The sequence below is a fragment of the Panthera uncia genome, assembly GCF_023721935.1.
Source record: "Panthera uncia isolate 11264 chromosome D3 unlocalized genomic scaffold, Puncia_PCG_1.0 HiC_scaffold_8, whole genome shotgun sequence".
In the NCBI taxonomy this organism is placed as follows: domain Eukaryota; kingdom Metazoa; phylum Chordata; class Mammalia; order Carnivora; family Felidae; genus Panthera; species Panthera uncia.
The window spans coordinates 3,413,267-3,435,236 of NW_026057586.1; the positions used below are offsets into that span (position 1 = coordinate 3,413,267).

A 21,970-nucleotide genomic window follows, 5' to 3' on the forward strand; every position below is an offset into this window, starting at 1 on the left:
CTTCTGTAATTGTGTAGGGTCTTTTCTTTGTCCCCATTTTCCCAAATTTCTTGATACCTTGCCTTGTCATGAGGTTGTTTTCATCCATAGCGCTAGGCACTTGGTGGCCCAAACTAGAAACTCATATCTTTGATTCAAAGAAATTAAAAAAAAAAAAAAAATATATATATTATATATATATATATATATATATATATATATATTTCTTGGTTTATTTCTTTCCAAATATTTTTCCTGCCCTTTGGAACTTCATTGTAGAAGTGAAGACTTACTCTGATGTGGCAGGTCCTGGACTGCCTGCTAATCTTCCCATATGCTTTGTCTCAGTGTGTGTGTGTGTGTGTGTGTGTGTGTGTGTGTGTGTGTTTGTGTACTGTATTTTGATATCTTTTCAGGTTTGTTTTTTAATCCACTCACTAAGTTCTTATCTACTGTTTATCACATTTCTAATTTTCAACAGAGGTTTTCCGGCCTTGGAATGTTCTGTCTTTATTGCATCCTGCTCTTGTTTCATGAATAGAATACGTTCTCATACCTCCTTAAGGATATCAGTAATTTCTTTCTTCAATTTTCTTCAATCTCAATCTCTTTTTCCTCCAAGATTCTTTTTAATTGTTTGTACATGTTGGTCTTTGTATCCCATTTTGAATGCTTTCTTCGATTTTCTGTTTGTCCTTGGCTCATATTGAAGAGTGGAGCCTTATGAAAGGGAACAGGCCTTTCATAATGGACCCTTTACATGGTTGAGACCTCGTGACATGGTGATCTACACAACCAGCTCTTATTTCAATCCAGAAATATTTCCTCAGCTGTGCCTTTGATAGATTTCCTCCTCATTTCTTTTTGTTGTTGTTGTTCAAAAAACTACTATTTTAGTCTGGGCATCTTGTCACATCCAAGACTTTTCTATCCCTTAACATTGCTGTTTTCCCCTCTTGAGCAGATTCTCTAAGTTACCCTCCATACTAACAATTCAATTTTCTCGTTCTGATATTTCTGAAATTTGCTACCTGCAGCATCAATGTTCATTCTGGTGTTGTGCGTTTGGCCTCTTACAACCCTTCCACCCGTCCTTATCTCCCATTCATCACATCCTGGTATATTTAATCTTCCAGCTTTGACATTCCACTCCCATTGCCTGACTGTACCACTGAAAAGATGTCTAAAAGTTTTCTAAAATTAATTTTATTTCCCATTAGAAATATACTTTAGTGTGCTGTCTTTTCTTTTCACATTCAGAATATTCCATTTCTTACCTCTGGCAGAGATTTTTACCTCCAGACAAAGGAATGGGCCTCATTGAGTGTGGCTCCCTGTTTTCAGTCTGGGAGGGTAGTGGATGAGTCCACCAGAGATTCGTAAGGTCCTCCCATCAACTGTGTCCTGTAATCCAGCTTCACTGGCAGGGAACCAGCAGAAAATTTTTCCAAGATTCAGTCTATAAATTATCTGAAAGTCCTTATTTTTGTGGTGCTTTTGCATCTCTATATTCTTTTCTACATTCCCATAGACCTTTAGTGAGAATATAGAGGCAGCTGTGTGGGGAAATTTTAACAGGCATCATTTAAAATGAGAAGCTAAAGAGGTCTCCTCCCCATCCTCAATCTACTTTTCAAATTTCCGAAAATTCACTGCTTTGTGAAACCAGATAGACCGTGTAGCATTTCCCCATTTCCTGGGAAAACAACCCGTGAGTCTCACTTTCCCAGCCATTATGCAAGGCTATGTTCAACCTTTGCACTGGGCTGTGTGTTCATTAAGCCAATGACTGGCTCTGTTCCATGTCTTTCCAGTGAAATAATGAGAAATGTGGCCCTAAGCTGACCGAGTAGACATGATGCTATTGAGCAGTGCTCCTTGGTGGCATTAATATTGCCATTATTTATTATTTACATATTTAATTGCCTTATTGATATTACGCACTGTTAGCACTACTAATTATAACACAATAAACATAATTTATAAACATACTTTATGGTGATATACATAATCAACCCCTCCCGACAATACCTGAGACAGCTGCAGACATTTTCCCCGTTAGTGCAGACTGTTCTAGAGAGAGGGCCATTGGCTCACAGTGAACCTTTTAAATAAATATTTTAATGCATCAGAAACAGCTTGTGAATAACACGTGTGATGATTGCTTCAAAAATAAACCCAAATGATCATTTTATGAGAATGGCATGCTTCCACGTCTCTGAAACTTCACAAAGTGTTCACAAAGCTCTTCCTGCATTGCATCACAGAAAGATTGATCGTGCGGAGGGCCACTTTCAGAACTGTGAGGATTCCTGGATAATGTAGAAGTTCTACCAGGGAGTGACTGCAAGGCGGGCTCCTCTTGTCTCTGGGAGGAGCAATGCTCCATCATGAGAACATCTCTCCTGGATCCAGAGGTACAGAAACTAAAGGGTGGGTACAGATCAGATTTCAGGCCGTCTACTCAAGGGAGGCAAAACGTGTTGGATAAAGCAAGCCCTTGGCCTGTTTCTCAACCCCTGAGTGGCAGTCGCCAGCTGTTTAGCGTAGATGCCACAGGATTTGGCAATAGTGGAGAATAATTTTATGACTTTCTTCACACAGAGGCTCAGTGAGATCTGAAGTGCATCTATAGCTCATATCAGTCGTGTATTGCCGTTCGTATATTTAATCGGAAAAGGACAAATTCGAACTAAGTCAGCCAAATAATTTATCTCTAATGAAATTATTTTACGTATGATAGATGTCATCTAGAACCACGTGCGGTGTTCCAATCAACCTCTGCTTTACCTGACTGGACCTTCCTTAAAGGTCTAGCCGATTGTCTCTCACTCGTGGAATCCAGGCATCGAGAAACATGCCAATAATGTCCATTTTCACCTCCGCTGTGTGTCCAGTTATTTCCAGGGAGCTTTACTTCAGCCTTGAACTAGCTGTGTATACATAGTACAAGTATGTAGCAGGCCGACATCAACCTCAATTAGCTTGTTTCTCGGGGTGTGTGTTTTTCTTTCTTTTTTCCTTTTGGCTACATCTTTTCTCAAAGCACACGCACTTTCTGCATACACCTTCACCCTTACTCCTTCAAATCCTGGATAATAAAAGTTCATTGTAGCTTAAATTCATATGATTTCTGAAAACAAGACCTGTGTTTCATTTCTAGGAAAACAATGTCTTAAGTGGAACAGGACAAAATGTTCCTAAGTCCATAAACACCAACCAGTGTGGCTCTTTGACCTGCTAAATTTTATTCCAGATTCCCTTCTGCCTTTGAACCTGTCACATATTCATACCAGTAGTTTGAACGATGCCCCCAGATCCCTAATATTCTCCAGTGCAAACAGGATAGATGGGATTCCCCTTGGTCCAAATGTTCTCGTCCAAACTCTCATTGGATCAGCTTAGTGGCTCTAACACTGAGATGCTTCTGATGTATGTATATCTATGTGCTGTCGTTATGTCCACATTTCCCCTCACATTCGCTGTTTTCTTATATGCACAGAGAGGTCTACATTTAACAGATAAATCTCAGGATAGAGCAAATAGAATAACTCACCCATCAGACTTTATTGAAGCTCCTAATTTGTGAGGGGGAAAATTTTTATTTTGCTTTAGTTACTAAAGGTTATTCATGAACGGGTCCACCTAATCTGAAGACATCTTCTAGAAGTCAGCTTCTAGCTAGAACCTCTTACCGGGAACGTGCCGTTCTACCAATGTAGGCACGGTAGATTTGTGGGCAAATCAGAACAGTAATATCCTTTGTGTTCCCAAGTGCTGCTCTGTATTTCTATGGAAAAATTGCTGGTGGGGTGGAGGGAGGTAACCTATTCCCAGGTATTATGCTGAACCATACAGTACTGTTAATGTTGGATCGCATTGTTACAAAAAAGTCATTCCATGTGACTCATCTAATATGGAAGCATTAATGGTGCTTTCTAGACACGATAAATTTTATTCCACACACCTAAGCAAATAAGAAGGTGGTGGGCAACCAGTTAAGTGCCTTAAATAGCAGACCCTTTTTACAGCTGTAGCTTTATGAGTCTCTCGGAGAGGCTATTTGGTTCTCTGAAATATCCATCCCCCCGCCCTTCGCCAGAGAAGAGAGCCTCGTCTCTGGCAGCACAAGCCAGGTAAGAACTAAATAAGATGCCAACGGAAGAGCCCTAAAGCTGATAATACACAGCCATTACTCTCTGGCACCATTTTAATGCAGTGACCCCAAAGACATTTGCGAGTTACAACACTGATCAGGATGTACTTTACACATCTTTACTTTAGGTCACTTCCCTTAGCTAAAAGCAGAAATATTAGGAAGGTGCTCCAGAATCAGGAAATGGCGCTAGACAGATGCACACGAGCTGGATCGCTTCTCATGCACCCTAGAGAATTGCATTGACAATATATTAAAACTAAATTATCTTTAAAAGTGAGCACGATTAATAACAACCCATAGAGCAGGTAAAGATTTCTATGGTCAAAGAAAAAAAAAATTAGACAGGGTTGTTGGCATTGGGGTTGGTCTCCGGATACCCCTGTGGTTAAATTATCGCCATTTTACAGCAAAACTCCTTAGAATAGGGAGAAACAAATAAGCAAACGTAGCTCTTCATAGGACGAACACGCGTCCCTTCTGCCCATCTGGGAAGGTGACCTAGACCCGCGGAGGCTGTTAATAATCGTGCATCCAGAAGGGATTTCTGGTCCTTTGTCTCTGGGAAGGGCAGTATTAGATCATGAGAACACGTTCCTGGGACCCAGAGAAACTGGCTGAGGGAGGGACACATGTGACATAGATCTGCCAACATGGAGACATTTCCATTTTTACTAAGCAGCTGCATTTCCCACTTCCTTCTTTTTCTTTACGACACCCACAGTTCCTGAAATTTGAAACTCGGACCAGGCAATTGTTCTATGGTTTTGCACATCTTTTCTCCAAATAGCCAGAGTGATTACAAAGCAGCAACTAATATTTCTCATCTACTCTGATGGCAACAGTATACAGCCGAGTGTATCTTCATAGGCAGTGAACGAGAAATTCATGTTTTATGTGCATAATGCCAAACACCTAGAAAATTGAAAGTTGCACATTGTTCGGGATCACGTAGACGCAGACATCATCTGCGACACACTTGTAACTAGGAGAAGGAAGTCGCTAAACTAAGCCTAGTCTATTTATGGTTGTTTGTTATTTATATTTTAAGATATATGCCTTTCCCTTTCTAGTATATGTGTTATGTATAAACTTATAATTTTTGACTAATACATTGTCCATGTGAAAGGAAGATTAATTAGAAAAATATGCTTTTGACGATGATGTTCTGATAATAACTAAAGTAATAATACTTTATGTACCTGTTTTACCAATTTACTGATTTAAAACTTTACCACTTTTTAATTTTTTAATCTTAATTTTTATTTATTTTGAGAAACACAGAGACCATGCAAGTGGGGAATGGACAGAGAGAGGGAGAGAGAGAGAAGCCCAAGCAGGTTCTGTGCTGACAGAAGCCCGACGTGGGGCTCGATCCCACGAACCATGAGATCATGACCGGAACCAGTATGAAAGGAGAGAGAGAGAATCCCAAGCAGGTCCTACACTTTCAGTGCAGAGCCCGACACGGGGCTCAAACTCAGGAACCGTGAGATCACGACCTGAGTCAAAATCAAGAGTTGGATGCTTAACTGACTGAGCCACCCGGGCACCCGTAAAAATATCATTTTATTTTATTTTATTTAAAAAAAATTTTTTTAACTTTTTATTTTTGAGACAGAGAGAGACAGAGCATGAACAGGGGAGGGTCAGAGAGAGGGAGACACAGAATCTGAAACAGGCTCCAGGCCCTGAGCTGTCAGCACAGAGCCCGACGCGGGGCTCGAACTCACAGACCTCGAGATCATGACCTGAGCCAAAGTCAGCCGCTTAACCGACTGAGCCACCTAGGCGCCCCTAAAAATATCATTTTAAAACACTTTTTTGTGCCTATTCTCTTTTTTGCCCTTGCCATAGACATAATATAAATAGGATTAATATTATTTCAATGTTGTAGCTATTGAAATTTGTAACTCCAAAGCAAATATTGATAAACAAAATCACTATTTTTGTAACTCTTGAAAGGAAATGGAGACTAGTTCCCAGATATTTCTGGGGGAAAAAAGGCATAATCGGGGCTATCTAAGTTACTAAATTTTAAAGGGGTTAGATTTGCATCTTCCATTTTTCACCGGTTTGGGTTGGTTGAGGCTGGCAGTCTATCCATGGGTACGTTTTTGCAGTTCGGATGACTTGCTAACCCATATCAATAGCGAGGCCTGTTTTTGTCCCCCACCCCCACCCCTGTCACTTCATACACTATCTGGACAAAGGTGGTAGGAAATATTTTATTTATGATTCAGGGAATACATGTCATTGATTATTTGGAACCCACACAAATAAACTTTTGATTGGTCGCCCACATGAAAAACAGAAAAAGTAAATTGCAATACAGGAAGCAAACATTTGCTGAACAAAAGAGTGAATTCGGTGGAAAACGAGTGACAACAAAAACTTTAAATGTCTTTATTTCTTGTACCCAAAAGGAGAGAACGTAGCTAATACCACCTCTGGTCTAACACAAAGTAATCATCTAGGCCATGTTACTGAATGCTTGGGAGAACAGTAGTCTTCTTTAATGTCAATTAATGACTCAACTTATTCCAACAAGCACCAGTTCATTGATTAAATGCTTGCAAGGTGCCCAGCGTGATGTGTGCTCGTGATGGTGCAGGTTGCATAACCACCGCCCTGACTCCACGGGTCCTGCTTTTCTCAGTCCTCGAGCAAAACATGCCAGGAGATCAGTTTCTTCATCACGAAGCTTTGCAGAAAGAGCTGCATCGAAATTAATTTTCCAAGATAAAAATTATGAAAATGAACGTGTTTAAAGCTAGACTTTGAATCAGATGATTTCTCTGAAGTGAAATAGTTCCAGTATCCTAATTTTTCCCGGCATAATTTTAAAGATTAACGCTCTTTCTCCTCCCCACCCCCAAAGAGATCATTTGCAAAGATTTATGTCTATCATATTCAGGAGCAGCTATGAGCAGGGGTGGATATTTTTTACATAAGTGTAATTATATGTAAGTGCTATAATTTAATTACCACGATCCCATCCCTATTGATTTCAGATACTCATCTGGAGCCTACAGATATGGTTGTGTGAAGCTGACAGATCGCATCATCTGTTTGAATGCCGATGGACACTGTAGGAAGACAAAAAAGACCGTTCGTTAAAGAATAGCAAGGAATTTGGTTCCAGGAAGCATTAAGGTAACTATTTTACATTAAAGGCTAGATTTTCAGGTAAAGGGGGTAGGATAAAACACGGTCATGCAACACCTAAGATACAAAAGTGCAAAATACAGATATACAGATTAAACATAAAGATGTAAATTGATAGTGAAATTAAACGCTAGGTAAACATTCACCATCATCAACAATTCAAGTCAGTGAGTGGGATGGTAGCAGATACAAATTTAAAAATTCAAATCAGGCAAAGCGAACATTTTAATCCTATCCCTGTCTCCGGACCGCAGAATGCAAAATCCGCATTGATTAAATCCTTAGACTTCTCCTAATATTCTATAGTTTGGAAAAGGGGGCGCTGGGAAACACCAAGGGAGAAAAACCCTCAAGAGAAAGGTCCGTTTCACAACCGCAGGACATTAGCATGAGCAGGAAGGACTTCTGAGTCTGCTATGGGCTTTCAGGAGCCGTTCACTGGGCTTTGCAGCGACTCCTGGGGCTCTTCTAAGAGCTATTCAGTAGGATGTACTCTCGGGTTGATCATCTGTCTCTCAGGGTCAAGGATTTAAGTTCCAGAAGGGCAGGATCATGTTTGACATATTCATGCTACATCTTCAAGGTGAGAATAAAATAAAAATATATTAAAGAAAAATAAAAGAAATCAAAGAAAAGAAAAACGTGTAAAAGCTATAAAAAAAAGAACTCTGTTGGAAAAAAAATCAAGAAATAGCAACACAGATCTTCTTTACATGCTTTCCACTATAGAAGAATTTAATAAATTTATGAACTCAATAAAAAGAACTCCAAAAATGAGTTGATAAAAGAAAAGACGTGAATGAAGAAACCAAAGTATATCATATAGTCCATCTGATGGTTTTCATAAGTGGGTAATACACATCATCCAGTGTAATTTTATATTGACAATCTAGTGAGTACAGAAGACTTTTATCCACAGTCAACAGATGTTGAGACATTGAACTGAGTCAGAGCGATAAATTATTGATGCATGTTTTGGAAGGTGTTCTCAAAAATTGTAACATTTAATTAAACTAGTAAAACTTTCCCTTAAAATTTATAGTTTTATTATTAGATTACTGTTGGGTTTTTAATATTCATCTTTGTTAATTTTATCTTGAATTCACACATGAGGCATTCTGGATCAGAGACAGATTTCTGATTAAATGCCTCACAGTAAATAAGAAGTCTGATGGCCCCTTTTTGCCCCTAATTTTTACCTCTAAGGCAACGCAATAAAAATTGATGGGAATTCTTCCCACACAAACTGCCAGTCTGTGAGTGTGGTGGTTGGTTTTACGTGACAAACTGGCTAGCTGTGCTGCCCAGTTAATTCATCGAATGTTAACCCAGGTGTGGCTGTGAAGTTGTTTTTCAACTGGCTTTAAGTAAAGGAGTTTGCCCTTGATAATGTAGGTGGACATCATCCGATCTGATGAAAGGATTTACAAGGTTTCCTTGAGGAAGAAATTCTGCTTCCATTGTAACCTCCACCCTGTGTGAGATACCTGCCGGCAGCCTCACTTAAAGGTTCCTCATTGGCTAGGTGGTCCCTACAATTATGGAAGTCTCATACTGTCTCTTTATTTATATTCTACACACACACACACACACACACACACACACACACACACACTGCTAGTTCTGGTTTTCTAGTAGCATCCTGACTGAGACCCATTTTGGTACCAAGAGTGGGGTGATGCTATAACAAATATTGAAAAATATTGGAACGGCAGGTGCCTGGGTGGTTCAGTCATTTAAGTATCTGACTTCAGCTCAGGTCATGATCTCATGATTCATGAGTTCGAGCCCTACATTGGGCTCTCTACTGTCAGACGAAAGCCTGCTTTGGATCCTCTGTCCCTCCCTCTCTCTGCCCCTCCCCTGCTCACGCTCTCTCTCTCTCTCTCTCAAAAATAAACATTAAAAATACTGAAATGGCTATGGAATTGGATAAAAGTTGGAAGATGGAAAAATTATTTTGAGGGCCATAATAGGTAAAGCCCAAATTGCCTTGAAAAGACTGTTGGCAGAAACACAAATGTTAAAGGCAATTCTTCTGAGAGTTTAGAAAAAAGTAAGGAGTATGGTGGAGATGGCTTCTGTTTTTATGGAGAATATATTTATATTTATTAATTATATTATATTTATATATTAATACATGTATTTAAGGACAGAATGTTGGACACAGTGGACATCACCTTCAAATATACTATATAATTCATTTGCTTACTATGCTTATTATGTATAGTCTGTCTTCCCAACTAGAAATTAAGCTCCATGAGGGCAGGGATCTGTGTCTACAACGGGGCCTGGTGCCTGGTGGGCACAAAATAAATACCTGTTTAAAATAAACAGAGGAAGCAAATACCTTGCCTTTTCTCAAAAACCAACACCCTTATCAGAATGTGAATTACAGATGTGAGTTACAGATCATTTAAAAGAAATAAGTTCATACAATTTTTTGAAAGGCAATTGAGAGAGTTGCAAGTTGACTGCAACTTCGAGGATTTGACTTAGAAGAGATAATTACCTAAGAGCAGAAAGATGTTTGCATGAGAATTATTATCACGGTGCCATATGTAATAGTGAAAATTCGAAGCAAAAAGGAATCATTAGGATACTGTCATGTAAGTTATAGTGCTGGGACACCATGTAATATTATAAAACAATTATAAATATGATACCTTGAACCAAGGTAGTGACAACGTAAATGGTGAGAAAATGTCAGATAATCAAAATTTCTTGGATATTGGTCACATGTTGTGAGAAAAAGAGAACAATCAGAGATGACCCCAAGAGGTTCCCTCTGGGTATCTGGTAGGTAAACTTGACATCAAATGACAAGAGGAAGTTTGTCAGTCGATATTTCAGTTGGAAATATTAGAATTTCAGTATGGACATGTTAAATGTGACATTTCTAGCAGTCATCTGTTGTGGGTTTGATTTTGTTTTCCCAACAGACATATCAAAGTCCCAACCTCTGGTACCTGTGCATGTAATCTTATTTGGAAATAGGACCTTTTCAGAGATAATCAAGTTAACATAAGGTCATTAGGGTGGGCCCTAATCCAAAGTGACTACTGTCATTACAAGAAGAAGTGAAGTGCACAGAGGCAGAAGGAAAAAATGAAAAGGCATGGGACAATGGAGACAGCGGTTGGAGTGAACCAAAGAATTTCAGCAGAGGCATGAAATATATTCTCCTCAAGAGCCTTCAGATGGAAGAGCGCAGCCTTACCTTGATTTCAAGCCTATAGCCCCTAGAATCATGAGAAAATGTTCCTAATGTTCATAGCCACAATTTTATTGCAGCAGCTCTAGAAAACCAGTACAGTGATGAATAAGAATAAATGAGTATAAATGAGTATTCCTGTGCCTTTCAGGAAGGTCTTGTCCTTACTCCAGTCCTTTGGTGTGTAAAGAAATCTCTCCAAGGCCCAGTAGCCCTATGTATCTAGGATTTTATCACCTAGAGATGTCTCCAGTGTCCTGAGCTCCATTTATCCTTGGAGACCTTTGGGCACTAACTATTTGGCCCAGAGACAGAGCACCTGGCTGGCTCAGTCAGTTAAACATCTGACTCTTGATTTGGACTCAGGTCATGATCTCACAATTCTTGGGATTGAGCCCTGCATTGGGGCTGACAGGGCAGAGGAGCCTGCTTGGGATTTTCTTTGTCCCTCTCTCTCTCTGCCCCTCCCATGCTCTCTCTTTTTTTAAAAATAAATAAATAAACATTAAAAAAAGGTAATAGAATGTTTATTATCTTTTTGGATCAGAGCAGTTAAGCAGACACATGACTATGGGTGAAACTCTCAGCGTGTATAAAGAGCACCTGGAAATCCAGCCAAGCTTTATCTCTCCACAATTACAAATGACTAATATTGGCAATAAAAGCAAGACTAAGTAGTAAGGTTTAAAATACTGAAATGATACAAATTATATTCTCTGATCAAAATAGAATTGAGCCAGATATAAGTAACAGAAAGATGTGTGGAAAATCCCTAAGTATTTGCAGATTAAAGACCACACATCAAAATAATTTATGGACCAAAGAAGAAATCACAAGTTAAGTTAGATAATAGTTTAAACTGAATTAAATAAAAACCAGCATTTCAAAATGTGCTTTTCAGTCAAAACAATGCTCTGAGAAAAATTTATGGCACAAAAGCTTCATGTTATAAAAAGAAGAGTCTCAAATCAATGATCTGAACTTCCACATTAAGAGGAACCTTAACTACCCTTATTGTGGTGATTATTTCACAATATATACATGTATCAAATCATCAGCTTGGATACCTTAAACTTAAATTCCTCAAAAATTTATATGTCAATTATAACTCAAGAAATCTGGGGGGAGAATTCAAAGACAAGAAGAGCAAATTAAACCTTATGTAAATAGAAGGGGACAAATTATAAAAAGAGAACAGAAATAAATGAGAAAATGGACCTATAAATCAATAAAATACAAAGCTGTTTCTAAGAAAAGAAAATTGAAATATATTCAATCACAATAAACGAGAAAAAAATGGAAATAAGACACAAATTATCATGTCAGGAATGAACAAAGGGGCATTACTACAAACCCTACAGACATTACAGAATAATAATAGCATCAATAACAGGACCCATATCAGAGATACAAGAGAGGACATTGCTAGATAGCCTACATATAGGATAAGAATATGAAAAGAATAATAGGAATAATTATGAAAAAACTATACGCTCATAAAATTTTCAAGTTAGGTGAAATGGGTAAATACTTCAAAATATACACAATACCAAAACTCACTCAAGAAGAAATGGATGATCTCAATAATTCTATATATACTAAAGAAATTTAATCTATAGTTAAACATATTTACCTTAAAACAAATCCATATCCAAATTGTTTCCCTGGTATATTCAACCAACATTAAGGTAAAAAATAACAGTTCCTCAAAAATATTACAGAAAATATAAGAGTAAAGAATCTCTCCCACTCATTTTATGATGTCAGCATTAAGCTGATACTAAAACCAAATTTAAAAATTTATAAGAGAAGCACCTGGGTGGGTCAATTGGTTGAGTGTCTGGCTCTTGGTTTTGGCTGAGATCATGTTCTCACAGTTTGTGGAATCGAGCCCAACGTTGGGCTCTGTGCTGACAGTGCAGAGCCTGCTTGGGATTCTCTCTCTCCCTGTCTCTCTCAGCCCTTCCCCTGTTCACATGCACTCTCTCTCTCTTTTTCTCAAAATACGTAAACTTTTGAAAAGTTATAAGAAAGAAATCTACATCTCAATATACCTGATGGATATAAATGCAAAAATCATTAATAAGATTTTAGCAGTCAAATCCAACATTACACAAACAGAGAAATACATCATGAAATAGTTCAATATTTAAGAACCAATATTTCTGCACTGGGATGCAAAAATTGGAAAGAATGTTTCTCCCAAACTTGGGAGAAGAAAAGAAAAAATTTCAAACTAAGTTCAAATTCATAAATTTCTCTTTAATACACTGGATAACTGAAGATACAGAGCAGACAACTCACCCCAAATTGAAGGAGAGATTGACACCTTCAGAGAGAGGGATTTGTAACTTGCTTACCTGGGATGGTTGTGATCACACACTGGCAGCAATGAAGGATGTAGACAATAATTGGAAATATGCCATTTTAGGGTTGTTACACTAGATGAAAAGTGGTAAAATAACATTTAAAAGTAGACTATGATGAACTGACAACCATCTTTAAAAAATAATATATAAGTCAATAGGGGAGATAAGAAGGAATCATAAAAACTTTCCAATTAACCCAAGAAAAGGAAGAAAGGTTGGGAATAAGTAAACAAAGAAGCATGGAAGAAGTAGAAAACTTCTTCCTACTTCCAGTCTACACAAGATGACATAGACTCGTTACCCAATGCTTTCCTGCCACAGCATGGAAATAGTGCAAGAAGCAACTAAAGGAAAGTTCTAGAAAGGGAAAAGTTAAAACAGTCGAGCTAAGAACCCAAGGACTGGAGGGATGCCAGAGAAGCAAGGTATCTTAGGACCTCCATCCCCGCCCCCCCCTAGACACATAACAGAAGAAGTGGCCATGCCCAGAATTCTCCAGCTCCAGGCTGATGATAGAAGGGATCCATATAGGGTCATTTATCCCTGGGCTGCGTAGGAGTCTTGAGAGACCTCAGCAGAGAATGGAACTACAGCTGCAGACTGGTAGAGAGCCACATATCCCGCAAAGTATCTGTAGTGAGAACTATCAAAATAAAGAACTCTCAAAACTCAACAATCACAAAAATCCAATTAGAAAATGGGCAAAACATATGAGGGGACATTTTACTGAAGAAGATGTATAGACGTCAAACAAGCACAGGCAGAGATGCTCCGCATCATTAGCCATCAGGGAATGCAAATGAAAACACGATGAGATCCCTACACACCTATCGAAATGGATAAAAGAAACAATAGTGACATCAGCGGATGCTGGCAAGGATGCAGAGAAACTGGGTCATTCGTGCATCGCCGGGAGTATGTGAAGTGCTACAACGAGGAAAGAAAACTGTTGGGCGGTTGCTTTTAAAACACGAAACTACCACACAGCCCAGCAGTTGCACTCTTGGGGATTTATTCCAGAAAAATACATTCCCACAAAGGAAATTTTGTGGGAAAACTTACATTCCCACAAAGACTTGCCCGTGAATGTTCACAGCAGCTTTGTTAGACCAGATGAAAACCGACAAGAACCCAGATGTATTCAGTGGGTGAAGAGCTAAACAAACTTCAGCACGTGCATCGTGGCTTGGACCACCACGCCACAGGAGAGTAGAATGAGCCATTGGCACACCACGTAGATGAACCTGATGGACCTCAAAGGAATTATACTCACTGAAAAAAAGCCAACCTCGAAAGGCTACAATGCCATGTGACTCCATTTATGTAGCTTTCTTGAAATGACAATATTCCGGAAATGAGGCCAGATTAACAGTTGCCAAAGATTAGGGACAGGGTGGGAAAACAGAAGAAATGTGAGTGTGGTTGTAAAAGGGCACATGAGAGGCATCCTTGTAGATACGGCATAGTTCAGTGTCTTCAATGTGATGTCTTCACTGTGATATAAACTGCCCATAAGATAAAATTGTATACAAGGAGTATGCAAGCAAAAATGGATACAAGGTATGTGTGTGTGTGTGTGTGTGTGTGTGTGTGACTGTGATGGTGTGGATACACAAACTACACATGATAAAATCGCATACAAGGAATATGCAAACAAAAATTGCATGTAAGGTATGTATGTGTGTGTGTGTGTGTGTGTGTGTGTGTGTGTGTGTATGTGTATGTTTCACACAGGAAAATGAGTGCAATAAAAACTAGGAGAATCTGAATAAGATTAGTAGATTGTGTCACTATCAATGTAAATACTTTGTGAGATTGTACTACAGTTTTGCAAAAAAAAACTCTCCTGTTTGGGGGCACCTGGGTGGCTCAGTCAGTTAAATGTCCGACTACTGGTTTTGGCTCAGGTCGTGATCTGATGGTGTGTGAGTTCGAGCCCCACATCGGGCTCTGTGCTGGCAGTGCACAGCCTTCTTGGCATTCCCCCCCCCACCCTCTCTCTCTCTCCTCACCCCCCCGCATGCATACACTTGTTCTCTCTCTCAAAATAAATAAATAAATATTATAAAATAATTTTTTAAAACTCTCCTGTTTTAAAAGACAGAGGTTATAATACTTTATAACTAAAGGGATTCACCCCAGAAATGCAATACTGTTTCAACATTCAAGTCTTACCAAATATTAGCAACACTGAAATACCAATATAGCACACCAACGGTGCACAATTTATCAACAGACCAAAAGAAAGATGTCACGATTGTCTCAATAGATGCACAAAAAAGCATTTAACATCCTCTTACAATAAAACCATTCAGAAAAAGAACAGAGGAGAAATCCCTTAATTCGAAAAAGGGCACAGACACAAAATCTAACAGCAACGGTTAGAACTAAGTGAAGGTAGAATGATGGTCGGTTACAAAATACAAGGTCAGCATAGAAAAATCACTTTTATTTCTATAAACAATCAATGAACACCTGGGAATATTAGTTTAGAGTACCATTTACAATAGCTCCACTCCAAACAGAGCATTTAGGTTAAAAGCCTAGAAAAATTATGTGTGGGACCTGTATTGTGAAAACTAAAACAAACAAACAAATGCTATTGTCAGGGAACAAAGGCCTTGAACCCGGAGGGAAAGGCCATGTTCACACATGGGAAAACTTGACACAGAGCGTCAGCTCTCTGCAAAGTGATCTGCGGCTTCATTGCAATTGCCATCAAAATCCAAGTGGATTTTTCGTAGATATTTACAAGCTGATTCTAAAGCCAGGGTGGAAACGTTAAGGAACTAGAATGGCTGAAACATTTTATTTTATTTTATTTATTTATTTTTTATTGAAAAATTTTAATGTTAATTTACTTTTGAGAGAGAGTGAGAGACAGCATGGGCAGGGGAGGGGCAGAGAGAGAGAGGGAGACACAGAATCCAAAGCAGGTTCCAGGCTCCGAGCTGTCAGCACAGAGCCTGACGCGGGCTTGAACTCACAAACCGTGAGACCGTGACCTGAGCCGAAGTCGGACGCTCAACCGACTGAGCCACCCAGGCGCCCCTAAAACATTTTTAAAAAGAGCAAAATGGGAGGCTCGCATTACCTGATATTCAGATGTACTCTAAAGCTTCAATCATCTAAGCAGCGTAGAATTGGTAAAAACATCAACACGTAGACCCGTGGAGAAGAATGGAGAGTCTAAATAGCCCCACTTAAATATATTCTATTGATTTTGACTATGGCGCAAAGACAAGTCAGTGGAGAAAGGATACTTCCTCCCAATGGTGCAGGGACAATGGGACATCCACATAAAAAAGAGATGAAACTCAACGCGAATCTTACACTCCATACAAATTATCTCAGAATGGATCACAGGTCTAAATATAGAGCACAAAGCGATATCACTTTCAAAATAAAACATAAAAGAAACTCTTTATAACCATAGGGCAGGCAAAGAGTTTTCATCCGACCCCTAACACAGGTTCCATAAAAGAAAATAATCTGTAGATTGAATTCATCAACATTCAAAATTAAAAACTTTTGCTTTGCAAAGAATGCCATAAAGAGAGCCTGAGAATAAAGTTGCAGTCGGGGAGAAATTACCTGCAAGTTACGTAGTAAATCCAAATTTCCGTTTAACCTTTGGGACTGTGTGGGCCGGGGCTTTTTCATTTGTGGTGCTTTATATTTCGACAGAAAGACATCTTTCCAAGTGGCGGTGTTTTGATTCTTCCATGTACCCGCATCATCGTACCACCAAATTTTCACAAGAGTCTTCATTGCAGGTTTCAGATGGCAAAAATCATTGTTTTATTTTATTTTCAAAAATTGCAGTCAGCCCCTCTGCGTCTAGCGATGTGATAAAGCTGAAATAGAATGGGCATCATTGGATGGGCTTTTGTCACTAATGCTGTGGGAAATGACTGGAAAAAATAAGCATCATTGGAGACAGATGCATTCATGTTTTGAGGCAATAAAGTGTAACAAAACCCGGAAATGGACACTCATAACAAAACCTGAGGGAATCCCAGCAATTTGGTCCCTTTCTTCCCTAAGAAATAACTTTCGTTGTTGGCTGTTATTTGAAGATATGTGTTTTTTCCCCCTTCCCTTCCTATTCGATTTGGTTGAAGCCACTGCAGTGTTTTACCAGGTGAAAGATAGGTATTTCAAGAAATGAGCCACATCGGTATTATATCTATTACCTCATAATATGGCTATTGAAGTCCTGATGTGCACACTCTAAAGAGATCACTGGGAAAATTTCTGCTGGTCCCAGAAATATGAGTGGACCAAAAGCTATCCACAGGAAACTGGCAATCTAAGACATGTAGACACAGGAGGCAGCAGATGCGTTTAGTTTTAAATGAAATCTCTTCTTTATCTGTCCTCTTAAGCGAAACTCAGAATGCTTTTACAAAGTGATGGTTCGGTTAAAACCTTCATCTAGCCTGGCGGCATCACCACGTTGGAGGCCATTGTGCCGTTGGGTTTGCGTCAGATGAGGCGATGACGCCGTCTCGTGAGAAGTTGGGAACTTTCAGGCTATGACTTTGATTAGCTGCTGGAGTATCTGTTGGCTGCCGTAACCGTCCCTGCGACTCCAAAATTAATATATATTCTTGCGACAAGCGAAGTGTGGGGATGTGTGCTTGTGGAAACTTACGATTCCTCCAATGCAGTAGAGATGGAATTTCACCAGTGAGAACTTGTTGCAGTAGCATCCGTTAATAGAGCATGGAGCTAGAAGATACTACGGGATCCACAGATTTTAAGGTAGGCTGCTAGAAATGGTTGGCAGAGATAACGCTTCAAGTTGGTTAAAGTTGGGCCTTAAAAATGAAGGCAATTTTGGGGCGCCTGGGTGGCACAGTCGGCTTAGCATCAGACTCTTGGTTTCGGCTCAGGTCACGATCTCACGGGTTCACGAGTTCGAGCTCTGAGTCAGGGTCTGCGCTGACAGCGTAGAGTCTGCTTGTGATTGTCTCTCTCTCTCTCTCTCTCTGGCCTTCCCCTGCTCTCTCTCACTCTCTCTCTCAAAATAAATAAACCATTTAAAAAAAAAATGAAGGCAATTTTGAGTCGATTCTGTCTCTTTAAAATATGAGGGTAAATAACAGCTCATATGGAACATCCTTTACTGGTAATTATTACAGTCTTTGGGTTTTCTATTCTTTTTTTTTTTTTTTTTTGAGAGACACAGAGAGAGGACCCTGGGCTTGCATGCAAGTGACCGAGCAGAGGAGGGGCAGAGGGGGAGGGGGAGGGAGAATTTTAAGCAGGTTTCACACCCAGAGCGGAGCTGGATGCGGGTCTCGATCTCAAGACCATGAGATCATGACCTGAGCCAAGATCTAGAGTTGGGTGCTTAACCGACTGAGCCACCCAGGCACCCCTGAGACTTCTATTCTTTGGTTCCACACCAGCCTGAATGAGAGGGAGGAATAGTGGGGCCCACAATAAAAGGCCATATTCAGCACTGTGACTCAAATAGGCACTCACTGGCCCCACGGACACGCAGTCCTGAGAAAGAAAGTCTGCTCACTTTATCTCTCGTTGTTCATCGCCGTTACCTTCCCGGCACACTGTTTAACCTTGGCCTCCTTTTCCTTCTGTTTTTTAAAGAAGTGCTTCTGTCTTCCCAAGAAGAGCTAGGACTGAAAGTTCCTGGTAGAGAGACAGTTTAAAGATCTCCTGGCTTCAAACACCAGCTGTATGTGCATTGAATTATGAATTCCAAAATTAACTAACTCCAGAACTGGCTGGTTGACTAAGTAGCCTCTGGACCCTCTGAGTACTCCCTGGAGTCCAAATGCTTCCAGAAATAGGTGGTTGTGTCAGTATCTGGGGCAGGTGTGTGCCATTCTTCTGCCATTTTGACAGTCTTGTTTATTTCATATCAGCCAGACACCTGATCTTGACCCTAAGTTGTCCTTGCAATTTGGAAGTCAAAAAAGCTATTTACCTTACAAAGGAGGAAGAAGTTACTGGTTTAAACTGTAACAGCCACCCACAAATTATTTTTAAAGCTATGCACACATCATTGTTATTCAGATTCTTGGTCTAAATAACTATCAGATTTTCCCCTTAGGAATCATAAAAAACAACCTCTGTGTTTGAAGTTTTCTTACATCTCAATTATGGCAATATCTTATTTCCTTTCCTTTGTAAAGACCTAATTATTAAAAACTTCAAGAGGAAAATGTATTTCTAAAAATCAAAAACATAACATTTAAAACTATATTTCCCTGTAAAGATGCATGAGGATTTCTTTTCTCTTTGACTCACTTAATAAAGTCCTTTGACAATGATTTCGGCCACGTTTCTGCCTCGCCTTCCTGTCAATCCAGAAAAATAACCCTCGAATAAGGACATTACTTAGCACATTATGAACAACCAGTATAGGGGGTGCTTTTTCTAAAGTATGTTTCTTTTTGTTTTTAAAGTAATATGTATATGTAGTAAAAAAAAAAAAAAAAAGCAATTCCAAAAATACGTTAAGTAACTACATTAAAAAATAAACATCCTCTTTTTCTATTTCCAATTCCCACTTATATGATGCCTTCATAATACTGACATCTTATTCTTTATTATTCTGGTGGTTAACACCATAATTTACATTAGATGTTGTCATGCACTTTGTCCCCCTTACAATTTCTATGTTAAATCCCTAACCCCCAATGTTGACTCTGTTTGGAGGCAGCATCTAGAAATTCTAAGCTGCCCCTAATTCCTTCACCTGCAAAGTTAGTGGGCTATTCCTTCACGTTTTTATTTAGTTATTATAATTTTCATTGCCTTCTCATCTGCCCATGGACTCTTACAAAAAATTAAAGAAGGCAACATCAGACCTCACAGTTAGAACTATATAATTTTGTTTATTTCAAAACCAGATGGTTTGAACTGGTGGAAAAAAATATGAGCCTATTTCTCTAAATCTGTGCCCCTTGAAAAAGAATGTTTAAAACATCAAGGTCAAATTGATTTCTTTTCCTACATGTCATTAGTTGTTTAAGGCATGCCATTTTTCATTTTATGGAAAGTACCTCCATGGCACTTAATACACATCAGCACCGTTCTAAGGAGTGTACGCGTGTTAACTCATGAAAGGCTGTTATTAACCCCGTCTTACAGACGAAAAAACAAGAGACACAGAGAAGATAAGTCACTGATCTAAGATCACACAGCTAACCCCTGGAGCTAGAATTCCTGGGACTGGCTTTCAAGTCTGAGCTTTTATCCATCATGCTAATATCAGGACCATTCTTCTTTCAATGGCTTTTTGTAGGGTGTGGAGACAGGGGAGCTGGAAGGCTCCTTGAAAATCTGCTTTTTGCTTCCTTTCCTGCTTCTATTCTTGCCAGGACCTGCACTTCTGCCCTACATACGCCTTAATGTCCCCCTTGTAAGGGACAAGGAGTTGATTATTTGCTTGGAGTCTTCAGCATAATAGATAATATCTAAGGAGTGACCGGGCGAGGTCATCACGTGCTACTCCAGACCAGCACCGGAGCTAGACATATGGACGCCGAGACTTCCTGGGATCCAGGGAATAAGTGACTTATCAGGACCTCAAGCAGAAGTGAAATTCATGCTCCTTTTCCTTTCCGAGTCTCCCAGATGCTCCTTCTGTATCTCTCTCTCTCTCTCTCTCTCTCTCTCTACGTCTTCCATAATCTCTGCTCTCACTTCCTACTGGCTCACGTTTGATTTCTATCCTGCACGAAGCCAAGGACCCTCTTAGCTGTTTCTGGGGGACCCCTCTGGGCCTTCGGACCCAGCCCGCCCACATCAGTTTCAAGTTGCTTTACATTTTTCTTATGAACCAAAGAACATTGGTATTTCCACTAGTTCACTAAGGTTTTCTGGATTCTTAATTAGAATAATGAGGCTCTATGAATCCAGGGATCACTTAAAGGCAATCCTATCAAAGCCTGCAGACTTGCTTTTCCAGTTCAGACTGAAAGACCATGCAGGTATCCAACAGAAAGTAGAATTAAACCCACATCACTGAAAAACTGGTGTCCAGCAAACCTAGAAAGCATTCACACCAAGAATTCTCCAGACTCCCAAACGTAAGCCATACGGGGTACGATTGCTGGGTTTTGACACATCATCCTGAAATGCTCTTCTTTGCGAAGAATACTGTGCTGGCTATCTTCCACATCCCCTGGGATTCTCACTCACTCCGTCCAGCTCTCAGTCCTGAGAGGCTGAACCTAACGGACTATATCTGCGACCCTCTTAGTCCTCCTACCAGACACTAGGGTCACCCGATGGGGGATGCCCACAATGGATGGGGCAAGGGAAGGTAAAGTGAGGTGTGTTCTTTCTTCCAAGATCCCCTTTCGAATGGACCACAGGTTGGCTGCCTGATGGATGCAGAAGGGAAACATGCATTTTTTTGAACTGACACTTCTCCAAGCTACAATTCAAGGGTCTTTCATAAAACTGTAGCTTCTGAATACCGCAAGGAGTTTGAGAGACCCAAGCATTGAGTGTACAAAACTACACATTCATCCTTCTCACAGATATTCAAGTGGGTAATGTGTCCGCTCTTCATTACCCTCATCTGACCAGGAACGAACAAAGGGGCCCATCACTGTGCAAGTTGGTGACTGGGAGGGACATACATTTCAACGAAGCATTAATAAAATATGTATGTGTCCTCACATTAGCTTAGTAATAATCCCTTTGATTTGGTACATCCAACTTTTTAAGCCAGAAATCAGATTTTTTTTCCTCTTTTTAGTTAAACTGTAGAAATGGGCCAAAGTTTTATCTAAACTATAGTAGACAGTACAGCTCACATTAATCATTACAAAATCAAGTGTATTGAGTTATAATTTACAAAAGTGAAGTTCGCCTTTCGTGTACAGTTTTATTAGTTCTTAAAAAATGAAAATAATCGCATAACCACCACCACAATCAATCTAGAACATTTCTTTTCTCCTAAAAGTTTTCTTGTGTCCATTTGTGGTGACCCTTTACTGCAGCCCCCAAATCTTGGGAAACACTGGTCTATTTCTATAATTTAATTTTTACAGAATGGCATAGAACAAGTAGGCTCTTGGGTCTGGCTCCTTTCACTTA

The 21,970-nt window shown here is 39.6% G+C and overlaps 1 long non-coding RNA gene across 1 annotated transcript; it reads left to right on the plus strand.

Annotated features, from left to right (window-relative positions):
* The first annotated feature begins 2,225 nt into the window (after positions 1-2,225).
* LOC125914263 (uncharacterized) lies at positions 2,226-16,805 on the plus strand. Its single transcript, XR_007455266.1, has 3 exons — positions 2,226-2,396; positions 7,150-7,291; positions 16,574-16,805. It is a non-coding gene; the product is annotated as an uncharacterized LOC125914263 (long non-coding RNA).
* The last annotated feature ends 5,165 nt before the right edge of the window (positions 16,806-21,970 follow it).